The sequence below is a fragment of the Camelus ferus genome, chromosome X (genome assembly GCF_009834535.1).
Source record: "Camelus ferus isolate YT-003-E chromosome X, BCGSAC_Cfer_1.0, whole genome shotgun sequence".
Classification (NCBI taxonomy): domain Eukaryota; kingdom Metazoa; phylum Chordata; class Mammalia; order Artiodactyla; family Camelidae; genus Camelus; species Camelus ferus.
This window is the reverse complement of record NC_045732.1, coordinates 70,998,928-71,015,902: the sequence shown is the minus strand read 5'-3', so window position 1 is coordinate 71,015,902 and position 16,975 is coordinate 70,998,928. Positions and strand designations below refer to the sequence as shown.

Genomic DNA, 16,975 nt, shown 5'->3' with positions numbered 1-16,975 from the left:
CCTCTTCAGCTGCAGGAAATTGACCCCCAGAAATAATTTCTGGGGCTGAGCTCAGAATTAATTGTGTACCACAAACCAAAAATGAAGCGCTTGAGGGAAGACATAGCTCAGTGTTAGAGCACATGCTTAGCAGGCACGAGGTCCTCGATTCAATCTCCAGTACCTCCGTTAAAAATGAATAAACCTAATCACCCCCCCCCAAATATTATATACTTAAAAAAAAAATGAAGTGCTGCTTTTATCAGTTTTCTTGGTCCCCAAGAGCCCCAGGTAGGTTGCAGGGGAGAGGGAAAGTTTTTGGATACAGACGCTTAGGGGCAGTTCAAGTCGGCTTGGAGTGCAAAAGTGAAGGCTATCTTTGGCAGCCAAAGGCCAGAATAAAGGCAATGAGTGCTTGGCAGCAGGCAGAGGGAATTCCACTAAGAATAAGAATTCTTCAAAGGCAGAGATCATATCTTGTTTTTTGTTTCCATCACCTAACACAGTGACTTGAATATAGCAGGTGCTCAATCATTGTTTATTAAACATTTAAGTGTAGGGATATCGGTAATAGGTCCAGCTCTTTCATTAACTAGCTATGTGCTCCTGGATGACTCACTTGAATATTTTGTGCTCCACTTGCCTCATCTGTAAAAATAGAGGGTAGAATGTTTCCACAATTGTTGTATTCATGTGAGTATATTTTTTATGCACATGATAAAAATATCCAATATTTATTTAGCTCCTGAAAATTTGCAAGGACTCGTATATTATCTCATTTAGACCTCCCACAGTGTTGTGAAATAATGATATTATCTCAGTTTTACAGGTGACGAATCCAAGGCTCAGATTAAGGAATTTGTGCTAAGTACATCTCTTGACTCAGATCCAATCCTCTTTCCAGGTACCACAGTTCTTTCCACACAGTAATTACCTGTATGTAAATAATACTTCCAAAGTGCTTGAAAAATCGTTTGTTCCCTTAAGTCCTCAAGCATCTCTCCTCCAATTGTATTTGATTGTTAATTTACTCAGCAAACTCGTTTCCAAATCTCAAGCCGGCCGAAGTTCACTTATTAGGAATTTTGCATTCTTGAGATCTTAATTAATGAGGCTTTTCCTTTATTCTTCTGCAGTAAGTCTTGCTTTCTGGTGAGGAAAATGCATTTGCCCTGCTGGAAGCTTCTGCAGACGATGAGGGGTTATACTTTTTAGCTTAGTTAGAATTGGAAACCATGTGCTAATTGAGTTATCTCTATTACAGATAACAAAAGAAAGTGCATCTGCCTTTGCTTGAATGTAGATTCATACATATTTGTGCAGGTATAAAATTATGAACAAAGAAACATGTATATATACCCATTAAGAATATTTTGAAAATTATTTTGTCATTGGATGTATCAAATATTAAATCTTCTGGACACTTTAACATGTATTATGATAAATCAATAAATCATGTTCCCTTACCACCCTGCTCCCATTGGGAATGACTCTTTAGATGTACTGTATTTCCCCAGGACATGACACATTGGCTAAGTTTTCATAATTTTACGAAGTATGAAGGGACTTTGGCAGATATACTGAATCTGTCAGATTTAACTGCTTGTAAATTCAGTTAGTCTAGGGGTGGGGAAACAGCTTTGGAGAATATATCAAAATTCAATTAGTCAGCAAATTGTGGTTGTTAGTCCACTCTTTTGGGTTAATCTATCAAAAGGGGAAGGGTACTTGACACCTGTGATCAACTAATTAAATGTGTTAGGTCCTGACAGGGTGGCTTTTAATATTCATCACATTTTCAAGTCTATTTGGCCAGAAAACCTGGTATGAAAGAGTTCCGGTAGGCATTATATAAATAAGCATACAAAATGACTGATTTGGGTATAGGCAGAAGGTGTTTGATTGCTCCCTTTTTTAAATCGATTAAAAGATCCTTACTCTAAATTTTTGGTTCTTTTTAACGACCAATGTAGGTATTGCTGATTGGATAATATTACTGTACACTAAATACTGTATTGTTATTAATCTTATTTATCATGAATGAAGAATACCTATAAGGTATTAACTGGTTACAATACTGCTCATTCCAAAAAATGAATTTCTAATGTGCTAATGATGCTGAGAGGAGTTATTATAACGTAGAATGACTAAACTAGGGAATGTAAACATTTCATCGGGATGTTGTTTCAAAGTAAATATGTTTTTTCTTTGACTCAGACTTTAGATTTGTCATAGACTTGCTATTGTTGAAATGTTTTGAAGTTTTATTTCGTTTTCACTGGATTTCATCTCACAGTAGTTAAGACATTAACAATGTGGTTTTGCTTCTTTATAATCACTTGCCGTGCTTCCCACTATTGGGCAAATGTTTACTAGGAAGCTATATTCCTTTATCCCTGAAAGGAAAGGAGTATGACAGAGCTCCTCATTGTAAGACAGCAGTGAAGAATAAATGGCTGGAGGCAGGGAGAATATAGCTCAGTGATAGAGTATGGGCCTAGCGTACACAAGGTTCTGGGTTCAATCCCCAGTACCTCCATTAAAGTAGAAATAGAAAAATAGAAGGAAAGAAACCTAATTACCCCCCCCCCTTAAAAAAAAATGACTGATGAAGAACGGTCTGGATTAGTGTTTTTCTCCACTCTCAGCTCTGCAAATATCCTTGGTGATCTTGGCAAAGTTAAAGCTTCTTTTAATTTTGACTTCTTCATCCATAAACTCCCTTATCTCATTCACTTTAACATTTCTATTCCTTTTCATCTGTTGGCATTCATGTCACCACACAGTTGCTTATGCCTTTCTTTGGTCTTTTTCTTTCTAATTGGCTGTCTTTGGTTAACCTTGGTCTTATAGTCCTTTTACTCTTTGAACTTAACTCACCATATTTGTCTCTCTGCCTTTTGTTTGTTTATACAGGACACCTGAGCCACTTGCCCTCTTAGAGTCTTTGCACTAGGGCCCTGTGTTTGATGGCACTGCTTTCCAGCCTCTATCACTGTAATGGAAAGACCTTTTTCTCTGCCAAGGGTCACTGACCCACAGAGTAGAAAATGAATTGAGGGCAATATAGAAATAGAAATTAACCTAATTCGTATTTACTTAATTTTTAAATTAGAACAGGAACATCAAAGTTTGATCCATGGATGGCAAAACATTTATTTACTAGTAACTGCATCAGTTTGCTCTCTACACAGCACATTCTATTGAATTGTGGAGTGACTCAGAGGTGGAGTGATGTAGGAAGCACAAGAAATGCTGTAAAACACAGAGATTAGGGACTGTTACCATCTGAGCAGGGAATTGGGGAGCACTGACCTTAAAGTTACAATCAACCTCAATTATCCACTCCATAGATTATCTACAGCAGATTTTCAAACCCAGGTTACTTCCTCTTTGGTTTCCAGCACTTTGGGCTGCTTTCCAGATTGGTGTGTGCTTGGGGAATACAAATGAATTTTAATACTAGCCTGCCAACTTTAATTGAGGAGGAATATCTGCTATAGAAAATTTTTACAAATCATAAAGCATTTGATAAGTTTTGGATTCTCTGCTCTTTCAGATTAAATGTATGCAATGGATATACTTGTTCTAGGGGAGCACAGAAAATTTAGAAAAAAATTTAAACTCCAGCTACCATCTGGCCATGTGACATTGGGCAATTTACTTGTCACCTTCAACACTCCTGTGGTAGCTCAGAAAGTGTGGTTTTTTTTTTTTTTTTTTTTTCCCCCTTTCCATGGTGAACTACTGGGATGCTACCATTCAGAGAAGGCACTCTGAAGTTTTAAAAAGAAGCAGTTTTGAATAGTGGCAAGTTCACTAACTGGTGTTTTAGTTAACAATGCTCAGAAGTTGCTGAGGCTTCAAAGCTGATTAGCAAGTAAAAAGCAGAGCATGGAGAAAAGGCAGTTTATCTAATACCTTAGAACAAGATAAACTCCTCTTTCTCTTCCTCAAAACTTGCTTCAGTGGTCAAACTCTTGTTCACTTCCTATATCTTACGCTCCCTACTCTCCCTTCTGCTGTCAGTTGTACTTTGTTGTGTCTTCCCTCCTATTTGCCCCCTAACCATCCTTCTTTTGTGTGTATTGCCTTTTCCTTTCTCCCCACCCTCCTGTTCCATTTGTATCTCTTTTATTCCTCCTCACCTTTCTCTTTTTGGCACATGTAATATTTTACTATGATATTCTTAAAATGTTTGTTAATTTCATCAAAATTAAACCAGTTTGTACATCAAAGGACATGATCAAGAAAGAGAAAAGACAACGTACAGAATGGGAAAGAATAGTCACGAAAGATATACATGATAACAGTTTAGTATCCAGAATATATAAGGAAATCTTACAACTCAGCAACAAAAAGATAAACAATCCAAAAATGGACCAAGGACTTAGTCATTTCTCCAAAGAAGATAACACAACTCACCGACAAGCACATGAAAAGATGCTCAACATCATTAGTCATCATAGAAATGCAAATCAAAACCACAGTGAGGTGCTATTTCACACCCACTAGGCTGGCTATAATATTAAAAAAAGGAAAATAATAAGTATTGGCAAAGATGTGGGGAAATTGGAATCCTTATTCATGGTTGGTAGGAAAGTAAATTTGTTCAGTCACTGTGGAAAACATTCGAGCAGTACCTAAAAAAATTAAACATGGAATTACCATATGGCTCAATATACATCCAGAAGAATAAAAGAGAGACATTTCAACAAATATATGTACATGCATGTTCATAGCAACATTACTCACAATAACCAAAAAGAGGAAAAAGCCCAAGTCCATAGATGGATGAATGGAAAAACAAGTGGAGGTATATCCATACAATGAAATATTGTTTAGTCATTAAAAAGGATTGAAGTACTGATCCATTTAATGTAGATGAATCCTGAAAACATTATGCTAAGTGAAAGAAACCAGGCATAGAAGGCCACATATTGTATGATTCTTTTATATGAAAAATCCAGCTCAAAAAAAGCCATAGAGACAGAAATTATATCAGTGGTTGCCAGGGGCTGAGATAAAGAGGAAATGAGAGATAAAGTGCTTAATGTCTAAGGGCTTGTGTTTGGGAAGTGATGGAAATATTTTGGAACTAAGTAGAGTGGTGGCTGTATAACATTGTGAATGTAAAGTGAACTTTACTTCAATATATTTTTATATATATACACACACATATATGCATATAAATGTATATATTATGCTTTTTAACTTTGTTTCATATGCTTAAGTTAGAAATCAGATATCTAAACTCAATATTTCTCAAACACTCCTGCACACATATACACATACCCCTTAAAGCTGCTGATAGTAATTACATTTTGCCTTCATGTGACCCTCACTGGAGTTCTCTTTGTGTGTGTATGTATAGGGGGGTTGAGAAGGAGCCGTTCAGTAGCATCTAATAAATAGGAGGAAAAACACATTCCCAAAATATGTTATGAAATCTAAGGAATACAGTCAAACTAACATCTACCTACTCCTTTCACTGATAAAAGTAAAGCTAATGTGATTAATGCAGATATGTATAAAAAATAAAAGATGAATTTGGTAAAATAAGATCAGTTTGAAGGATTTATCTGTGTGCTGAGAGATGAGATAGAGCCTAGTGGCCTGAGATAACTTCTGTCTTCAGAAAAGCAAAAATGGGGATGGCAGGACAGTGGATAAACAAGACTGAGGGCACTGACCTGGCCTGTGGAAAAACAAAAGAAAACAAAATGGTTTTTGGTGAACATTCTGCATTCCAACTGTGTCTAATAGGGATTTCCGAGGTGGAGGGAGATAATGCTGGGAGAGGGAGAAAAAGTAAATGTGGATGTGTTTGTATTCAAATTAATCTCCAGGGTAAACATAGTCATAAAATCTCTGAAATTCAAATTTCCACTTCAGTACTTCACTATGAAAAATATTTTCTGAGGAGCAGAGGAAACATGCCAGTTCTGACTATTAGACGGACCTATGGGACTGGCAGATGAGGGAGGGACACCCTGCCAGCTTTGAATGTCTAAGTAGGTTTATTTACAGGCTGCGCCTATTTGGGCCATGAGCTGTGTGTAGTCTTACCATAAAAAGGGCTTGACTTTCAAGAAAGATTGTTTTTAAAGTTGTAAGTGATCAACTGCTGTAGGCCGGGCTCACCTGTGATCATGTGCTCACGAGTGAAGGGGAGAATAACCCTGAAAGTTCCTCCCTTCTCCCTCAGTTGTCATTACTGTTTGATTGTCCCTGGCAGTTTTTTTTTTTAGTCTAACTTTTCCCTGGGGCAGGCTGCCATTTTTGTGAAGTGAGGACCGATTTAATTGGGGTTTACTTAATAGACTGATAGGGTTTGAGGGGCTAAAGTTTGCCACAGGGAATAAACTGATGACTAATGTATTTTTGCCTCCAAGGCTGGAAAAGAGAGATAATGGAGAGAAAGAGTGAAGCGAAGAGTTGAGACTAGTGTTTAAATGAAAGCTTGCTGGCCCCTGCAAATGATTCATTTCTGCTGGCTGTCATGTCCTTTAGACCTATATGTCTATGGGAGCAAAAATGGGAAAACTACTCCCTGCCTCTCTGAGATATATATTTCCCTCCCACGGTCTTTGCAGATCCCTAGCCCTTAAATAAATATGCAATCAAATAGGAGACAAAATATCAAAATATAGAGTCAACATAATAAGGGGTTGGGAGTAGACTAGTGATTTTTTTTTTAATTCTCGCTGAATAAACATTGAAATTACCAGTATTTTGTTGCATCACTGACAGCAATAAGACCCCACCAAACCTGGGTCTGTACTACCCATAACACATTGTGTAAATTTTGTTGGTAAGACTTTAGTCTACTAGCCTTTGTAGCAGCACCTGATTCATGGGCCTTTCTATGAATTCTTTTTGACAACTGTTTTCTTTTTTTTTTTTTTCCTTTCTCAGTTTTATTAGGTAGAATTATTACAGTTTGACTGCACATATACATTATATTGCATGTAAATACATATACACAATATATTGCACATTTTTTTAGTTTACATGTGTGTACTGATCATTGTTTCTAAGAACAGATTAGAGCTTTAGCTTTTTAAACTTACATAGTTACCAAAGGAATAAAGCCAACCAAAAATAAGAATCAACAGAATGCTTTAATCCAATCATAAAGGACAGTCAAATGTGCTTACACATATTCAAGAAATCAGTCATCTGAGTTATAAATAGTAAGTAGTTCATTTGTGTCCTTATTTTATTTTTTTAGATTCCACATGTAAATGATATTATATGGCATTTTTCCTTCTCTTTCTGGCCTAGTTCACTTAGAATGACGATCTTCAGGTCTGTCCATGTTGCTGCAAATGGCATTATTTTATTCTTTTTTTATGGCTGAGGAGCGTTCCATTGTATATATGTACCACCTCTTCTTTATCCAATCATCTGTTGATGGACATTTGGGTTGTTTCCATGTCTTGGCTATTGTAAATATTGCTGCTATGAGCATTGGGGTGCATTGTCTTTTTGAATTTTATTTTTCTCTGGATATATGCCGAGGAGTGGGATTGCTGGATCACATGTTAAGTCTATTTTTAGTTTTTTAAGGAGCCTCCAGACTGTCCTCCATAGTGTCTGCACCAATCTATACTCCCATCAATAGTGTAGGAGGGTTCCCTTTTCTCCACACCCTCTCCAGCATTTATCATTTGTAGACTTTTCAATGATGGCCATTCTGGCTGGTGTGAGGTGATATCTCATTGTAGTTTTGATCTGCATTTCTCTGATAATTAGCGATGCTAAGCATTTTTTCATGTGCCTATTGGCCATTTGTATGTCTTCATTGGAGAATTGCTTGTTTAAGTCTTCTGCCCATTTTTGGATTGGGTTGCTTTTTTTTGGATATTAAGGTATATGAGCTGTTTGTGTGTTTAGGAAATTAGTCCCTTGTCAGTAGCATCGCTTGCAAATATTTTCACCCATTCTGTAGATTGTCTTTTCATTTTGTTGATGGTATCCTTAACTGTGCAAAAGCTTTTAAGTTTAATTAGATCCCATTTGTTTATTTTTGCTATTATTTCCATTACTCCAGGAGCTGGTTCAAAAAATATATTGCTGTGATGTATGTCTGCAAGTGTTCTGCCTATGTTTTCTCTAGGACTTTTACAGTATCTCGTCTTAATTTAGGTCTTTAATCCATTTTGAGTTTATTCTTGTATATGGTGTTAGAAAATGTTCCAATTTCAGTCTTTTACAGGTAGCTGTCTAGTATTCCCAGCACCACTTATTGAAGAGACTGTCTTTTCTCCATTGTATATTCTTGCCTCCTTTGTCATAGATTAATTGACCATAAGTGCGTGGGTTTATTTCTGGGCTTTCTATCCTGTTCCATTGACCTATGTGTCTTTTTTTGTGCCAGTACCATGCTGTTTTGATTACTGTAGTTTTGTAGTATAGTCTGAAGTCAGAAAGCATGATTCCCCCAGCTCTGTTCTTCTTTTTTTAAGATTATTTTGGCTGTTCCATACAAATTTTAACATTTTTTGTTCCAGCTCTGTGAAAAATATCATTGGTAATTTGTTAGGGACTGCATTGAATTTGTAAATTGCCTTGGGCAGTATGGCCATTTTGACAATACTGATTCTTCCAATCCAAGAACACAGTGTATCTTTCCATTTCTTTATGTCATCTTCAATTTCCTTCATCAGTATCTTACAATTTTTGGCATACAGGTATTTTGCGTCCTTGTATAGGTTTATTCCTAGGTGTTTTATTCTTTTTGGTGTGATGGTAAATGGTATAATTTCCTTAATTTCCCTTTCTGCTATTTCATTGTTAGCGTATAGAAATGCAACTAATTTCTATATATTAATTTTGTATCCTACAACTTTACCAAATTCATTGATGAGTTCTAGTATCTTTCTGGTCACTTCTTTAGGGTTTTCTATGTATAGTATGTCATCTGCAAACATGACAGTTTTACTTCTTTGTTTCCAATTTGGATTCCTTTTATTTCTTTTTCTTCTCTGATTGCTGTGGCTAAGATTTCCAAAACTATGTTGAATAAAAGTTGTGAGAGTGGGCATCCTTGTGTTGTTCCTGATCTTAGAGGAAATGCTTTCAGATTTTCCCTGTTAAGTATGATTTTAGCTATGGGTTTGTCTTATATGGCCTTTATTATGTTGAGGTATGTTCTGTCTATGCCCACTTTCTGGAGAGTTTTGATCATAAATGGATGTTGAATTTTATCAAAAGATTTTTCTGTATCTGTTGAGATTATCATATGGTTTTTATTCTTCAATTTGTTAATGTGGTGTATCATGATTAATTTGCATATATTGAAAAATTCCTGCATCCCTGGGATAAATCCCACTTGATCATGGTGTATAATCCTTTTAATGCATTTTTGGAGTGAATTTGCTAATATTTTCTTGAGGATTTTTGAATCTATAGTCATAAGTGATATTGGCCTGTAATTTTTTTTTGTGATATTCTTGTCTGATTTTGGTATCAGGGTGATGATGGCCTCATAGAATGAGTTTGGAAGTGTTTCTTCGTCTGCAGTTTTTTGGAACAGTTTCAGAAGGAAAGGTGTTAACTCTTCTCTAAATTTTTGGTGAAATTCACCTGTGAAGTCATCTGGTCCTGGACTTCTGTTTGTTGGGAAGTTTTTAATTTCTGATTCAATTTCAGTACTGGTAATTGGTCTATTCATATTGTCTATTTCTTCCTGGTTTACTCTTGGCAAATCTTTTCAAAGAACCAGCTTTTAGTTTCATTGATCTTTTCTGTTTTTTTTTTTTAACTGTCTATTTTATTTATTTCTGCTCTAATCTTTATGATTTCTTTTCTTCTACTACCCTTAGGGTTTGTTTGTTCTTCTTTCTCTAGCTGCTTTAGATGTAAGGTTAGTTTGTTCACTTGAGATTTTTCTTGTTTTCTGAGATAGGCTTGTGTTGCTATAAACTTCCCTCTGAGAACTGCTTTTGCGGCATCCCAGAGGTTTTGGATCATTGTGTTTTCGTTTTCATCTGTCTCAAAGTATTTTTTTTTTTTTTAATTTCCTCTTTGATCCATTGGTTGTTTAGTAGCATATTGTTTAGCCTCCACATGTTTGCAGTTTTTGCAGTTTTTTTCTTATAGTTGATTTCTAACCTTATAGCACTGTGGTTGGAAAAGATGCTTGGTATAATTTCAATTTTCTTAAATTTACTGAGACTAGCTTTGTGGGCCAGCATGTGGTCGATTCTGGAGAATGTTCTATGTGCACTTGAGAAGAATGTGTATTTTGTTGTTTTCGAATGGAATGCTCTATAGATATCAATTGAGTCCATCTGGTCTAATGTGTTGTTTAGGGCCTGTATTTCATTATTGGTTTTCTGTCTGGATGATCTGTCCATTGATGTAAGTGGGGTGTTAAGGGCCTCCACTATTATTGTGTTATTGTCAATTTCTCCTTTTATGTCTGTTAAAAATGCCTTCTATATTGAGGTGCTCCTATGTTGGGTGCATGTATATTTACAACTGTTGTATCCTCTTCTTGGATTGATCCCTTAAGCATTATGTAGTGCGCTTCTTTGTCTCTTGTAACAGTCTTTATTTTAAAATCTATTTTGTCTGATATAAGTATTACTATTCCAGCTTTCTTTTGGTTTCCGTTTGTATGGAATATCTTTTTCCATCCCCTTACTTTCAACCTGCATGTGTCTCTAGCTCTGAAGTGGGTCTTTTGTAGACAGTATACATATATATATATGGGTCTTGTTTTTGTATCCATTAAGCCAGTCTATGTCTTTTGATTGGAGTGTTTAATCCATTTACATTTAAGGTAATTATTGATAGGTATGTTCTTACTGCCATCTTGTTTATTGTTTTGAGTTTGTTTTTGTAGGTCCTTTTATCCCCCCTCTTTCTTTTTGTTCTTGTGCTCAATTTGAGGACTAGAGAAGTCCCTTTAACATTTGTTGTAAAGCTGGTTTGGAGACGCTGAATTCTTTTAGCTTCTGTTTATCTATGAAGCTTTTGATTTCTCCATCAAATCAGAATGAGAGCCTCGCTGGATAGAGTGTTCTTGGCTGTAAGTTTTTCCCTTTCATCACTTTAAATATATTGTGCCACTTCCTTCTGGCCTGAAGGGTTTCTGCTGAAAAATCAGCTGATAACCTTATGGGAGTTCCCTTGTATGTTATTTGTTGCTTTTGTCTTGCTGATTTTAATATTCTCTCCTGATTCTTAATTTTTGTCAATTTGATGACTATGTGCCTTGGTGTATTCCTCTTTGGGTTGATCCTGTGTGGGACTCTCTGAACTTCCTTGACTTGGGTGACTGTTTCCTTTCCTAAGTTAGGGACGTTTTTGGTTAGTATCTCTTCAAAAATTTTCTCAGGTCCTTTCTTTCTTTCTTTGCTTTCTGGGATCCCTATAATGCGAATATTAGTGCATTTCATGTTGTCCCAGAGTTCACTTAAATTATCCTCATTTCTTTTCATTCTTTTTTCTTTTTTTCTGGGCAACTATTTTCATCTTCTACTGAGACTAGACAAGGAGATGTTGACATTGGCTGAAGCAGGAGGCCTTTGGTAAGATAATAGTTATTTCAAGGAATTTTATTGGGAGGAACTTTTGATTTTTTCCAGATCAGTGATGAAAACAGTTTCTTGGGCAAAAGCTTCCTAACAGTTGGTTAATGACAAAATTGGGGGTCAGTTCCCTAAGCTTTCAACACTAGTGTTACAGAACACAATGTCTAACTTTCCTATGGAATTGCTTGTCACTATTGGAAAACAAATTATGGGCCCTGAGACATTTTTAGTATCATGATTAGTCAGCGAAAATGCTGAGGAGTCTTTTAACAATATTCTTTTACTGTTCTGTTGAGGAAGACTCAAACCTGGCTTGGGTAAAGAAGAATGGACTGAGTGACCCTCCAAGGTCACTTCCATTTTAGTGATTTCATAATCTAGGTCTCCTGATATTTCTCTGCTTCTTCCTCCCCAGTGGAAATGAAACACAAATCAGTTTAAGAAATCTGTGATCAGTTTTCCTAACAGCCCACCTCCACACACTAAATATGAGCTCAAAGTACGCTACTTGAAAAGTTTTAAAGTGTAACCCCTCCCATCTTACTCTTGATTGTCAGTTAACCATCAGTAGTGGGGATAGATCATTTGTTTTTGAAATTCAGGAAGTCTTTTACTTCTGTACTGCAAGGCATGCAACTACAGGCAAGATGGAATTTGGTTGAATTCAAGTTTTAAAAAACTTATTCTGTATCTTTTTGTACATGTAGATATTCAGAAGTAGATGCGTACTGAGTTATTTCAGTTGAGTTGTGTTTTAGTGAAGCTAGGCTAGGCTATGCTGCAATAACATACAACCCCTAATTGCAGTGTTTTAACCCAATAGAAGTTTATTTCTCTTTTCCTGCAAATTTCCTCTGTGAGTTGAGGTGATTTTTCAGGGTATTTGGCTTTCATGTGGTGACTCAGTGATCCAGATTTCTTTGATACGGTAGTTTCAGCCTCATCCTCAAGGTGACATAAAAGCACTTCCCTCCACAGGCCATTGGACAGAACTAATTACCTGGCCCTGTCCAACTTTAAGGAGGACAGCGAGGACCTAAGAAATGCATTATTCCATGTTTCCAGAAGGGGAGGAAAATTGGATGTAAGTGAATACCAAAAACGTATATAACAAGTTATATTAAATGGGTCTGCCTGAAAAAATTGGACTCCTTCCTTTATGGTGTTGTTCAAAGGATTTGTACAAAAGGGGAAGGCAGACTTTTTTATTTGTGATTTTTTTTTTAAATAAATTGAGCCTAGTTACTGAGAGTCCTAGAGAGAAGTCGCTGAGAAATATGCTTAATTTAGTAAAAGGAGATTACTGTATGTTAAACAAAATGAATATACAAAGTCCAAATTTAAAAATAAATAAATCAGGGAAGGGGTAATATTTGTTCAGGTGATCAAGAGACACATACTGAGTGCCATGGTATATGCAGTCTTAGTTTTGGAAAAATGATCTGCTGCAGTATTATAAGTCAAGGGGCAGCAAACTTTGGAAAGGGTCAGATAGTGCATATTTTAGCTTTGTGGGCCATATAGACTCTGTCACAACTACTTAACTGTACCATTGCAGTGTGAAAACAGCCATTGACAGTAAATAAATGAATGGGTACGGCTATGTTACAATAAAACTTTATTTACAAAAATAGCGAGCTGTAATTTCCAACTCCTGCTTTAAATAGCAATAATCCCAAGTGAATAAACACAAAATGTTATGATAACTCACAGAGAAAAAAATGTAACAATGAGTGTGTATATGTCCATGAATAACTGAAAAATTGTGCTGAACACTGGAATTTGACACAACATTGTAAAATGATTATAAATCAATAAAAAATGTTAAAAAAAAAAATTCAAAGACATCTTTGTACCGGGAGTTGAGCAAAGGCAAAAGAATTTGAAAACTGTCAGTAATGGTCCATCAGAAACAAAGACACAACTGCCCTGAAACAGTAAGTTAAGTCCATGAGAAAATAGGATTAGATTAATTTATCATTTTCCCAAAAATGATTGACATTTTGTATCAGATTATACCTGAACCTGTTAGTTAGGATGCTTTTGGTTAAAGGAATAGAAAAAACTCAAACTAGCTTGTGGATAACAAAAAATGTATTGGCTCATCTGATTCAAAAATTCAGAAACAGTGTTGATGTGCAGTTTCATCAGACCCCCAGTCCTATTTTTCTTTTGTTCTCTTGACTCTCCCTTTTTGCTAGTATCAGCTTTGTTCTTTATCCCCTGGCTGGGTACTCTCATCGTCACATTATGGTTGCCAGCATTAATTGGGGCTACCTACTTTCATATTCACACTTCAAAGAGAGAATAGGTATCTCTCCTTTAGTCATTGGACAAAAACAGTGGACTTCTTCTACCCATTCTTAAACCAATTAATGTGACAAAAGAATAGAATTACTCTGACTGACTAATCAGGGTGCATTGCTGGAGCCTAGGGGTAGGATCAAGCCCACCCAACTGAAAGACTGAGTGAATGGTGAAGAAGCAACTCCATTACCTTCCACATTGAACCGTTTTTACTCACCACTTTATCCTGATGCAACTTATTGTAGCATATGTGTTGAGAAAGTTGGGGTGCCATGAAAGAATTTTTACTGTTAGCAAGAACCTCAACCCAGAGGTCTTTCAATGTGGGTATCATGTTGCAACTTTTACTGAAAGCCATTTAGCCACAGGAAGATGTCCCCAAGTTGCTTCAGGGAAGATCAGGTTTCTTGCTGGAGGGGATGGTGATCACAAAGATCATTGGCTATTTCTGTGTGATTCCTGCAGGGGTAGCCAAATTAGTAAACTGTTAAATGGATTAAGGCAATCATCCATAATGCAAGGATGATAAAATGTAAGAAGCTAAGAGATATGAAAATGAGAAGATTCAACATATATCTAAAAGGGATTCTAAAGAGAATAATTAGAGAATGTGGAGGAGAAGCTATATTTAAAGAGATAATGGCTGATAATTTTTCAAGACTGATGAAAGATATGATACAGATTTAAGAAACTCAGGAAGCATCAAGCAGTGTAAGTAAAAATGAAATCTACATATAGTAATCTCATAATGAAATTGGAGAACCCCATAGAAAAATTTTAAAATGTTAAAAATCCACCAAAAGACAAATTATCTATAAAGAAGCAGTAAACACACCAACTACAGGCTTCACGACAAAAATAAATGAGGCCAAAAGTGGAATATCTTCACAGTGCTAAGGAAAATAACTATTTGTCTAGAATTTCTATACCTTGTAAATATTCAGAGAGTATGGGCAAAATAAATGCAAATTTAGCTGAAGACTTTACTACTCTTAGATACTTAGTGAAAGAACTAAAGAAATGTATGCCAGGCAAAAGAAAATAGAATCCAGAAAGAATGAGATACATGGAGCAATAGTGAACAGTGGAATTGGTAAATAGAGGTTAAATCCAAACAAGTACTGATTATATAAAACAACAATAACATTAATGATTAAATGACAGATTGTAAGCATGATATGGGTTGAATTATATCCTCCTTCCAAATTCATACGTTGAAGTCCTAAGCCCCAATACCTCGCAGTTTGACCTTATATTTGGAAATAGGTTTGTTGCAGATGACTAGTTAAGATGAGGTCATACTGGAGTAGGATGAGTCCCTAATACAATATGAGTGGCATCCTTATATAAAGGGGGAATTTGGATGCAGACACGCACACACATACTTCACCATGTGAAAAATGGAGTTATGCTGCCACAGCCAAGAAAATACCAGAAGTTAGGAGCAAGGCCTGGACACAAATCCTTCCCTGGTGTCTTCTGAGCCACCATTCCCCAGCCAGAATTGTGAGGCAAATTTCTGTTGTTTAAGCCACTCAGTTTATGGTACTTTGTTATGGCAGCCCTAGAAATCTAATATAAATTATAGAATGATTTAAACACTTGATAACAATAATAGATAAGTATGTCATAGTAACAGGTAAATGTATTAGAGTTGCGTTTTTCTAAGTACCTTGTATGATAATCTGGGAGGACGAATGGAAATATAGATCAAATTTAGACTTTAAGTCAGTATGCATGTTAAATATTTGAAGGTAATCAACAAAATAATTTAAATAGAATGTTTATAGCCAAACCAGTACAGGTTGACAAAAGGGAATTGTAAATACTTAATAAATTCAATATAAAGAAGGAAAGTAGGGGGAGAAACAGAAAAAGCATGGTAAATAAAATAAAATGGTAGAAATAAAGTGAAGTATATAATTAAACACAACTAATGTAAAGGACCCAAACTCACCTGTTAAGGGCATAGAAGCTCATAATGAAAATTTTTAATTAGCTATATTCTAAAAACAAGGGATTAAATATGGAGCATAACACAGAAGAGCTGAAAACAAATGGATAGGAATGAAAGGTGTGAGGCACAGAGTAACTAAAGAATGCTGGCACTGTGATGGAGATACAAGAATAAACAATTAAGGCAAAGGCATTTTTAGTGATGAGGAAGTTCATCTTTTAATGATAAAGAGCAAAACTCACTAGGAAGATATATTTTTTAAACAACCTAACCTTAAATATATATAGCAAGATTTGGCAGAAATACAGTGAAACATTGACACATTCTTATTTTGAAGAGTTTAACATACCTTGCTTAGTGATTACTAGAACAAGAAAGAAAAAGATTAGTAAAATTATAGAAAAACTTGATCTAATGAACATAACTAGAACTCTAGGTACAATAATAGATATAATGTTTTTTCAATTACACATAAAATATTTCTAAAAACTGACTGTATATAAGATAACAATGAAACCTCAAAAAATACCCAAAACTCTATATAAAAATCACTTTCTCTGACCATACTATAATAAAGATACACATCAGTTTTAAATGGCAAAAAAAACTTGTATATTTTGAAATAAAAAAAAACTCTTTAATATAATCCATTGCTTAAGAAAAAATCATATGGTAAATTATAAATTATTGAGAGTTGAACAGTGATGACACTATATACCAAAACTTATGAGATGCTCCTCAAGCCACATTTAGGAACTTTCAGCTTCAGATGAATGTGTAAGAAGAGAGGAGATACTAACATTAATGAACTGTGTCTGCTTTAAGAAGTTACAAAACAAACAATAGAGTTGACCCCTCCCTGCAAAAAGGAGGAAAATAAAATTACAAATTAATACAATAGAAAACAAAAAAACCCAATAGGATCAACAAAGTAAAAATCTGGTCTTTAAAAAAGATTAATAGGCAAGACTAACAAAATAGGGAAACACTGTAATACTGATTTTACAAAGAAAGTTGATAAATGATTGATAATAGTAATAAAAAAAAGGAGACATTATCATAGATACAGTTGAGTTTAAAAGCACACTAACAATACCTTGAATAACTTTGTAAATAAATCTGAGAATTACACAAATGGATACTTCATGAAAAAATAAAACTTACGAAAACTATCTCAGGAGGATTA

General features: G+C 35.4%; 1 protein-coding gene across 1 annotated transcript in view; it reads left to right on the top strand.

Moving 5' to 3' along the window:
• Positions 1–818: 818 nt before the first annotated feature.
• IL1RAPL2 (interleukin 1 receptor accessory protein like 2) overlaps positions 819–16,975 on the top strand; it is an 809,106-nt gene continuing 792,949 nt past the window's right edge. The window contains exon 1 of the mRNA XM_032475705.1: positions 819–883. The gene's annotated coding sequence lies outside the window, so the exon portion shown is untranslated. The remainder of the gene's footprint in view (positions 884–16,975) is intronic.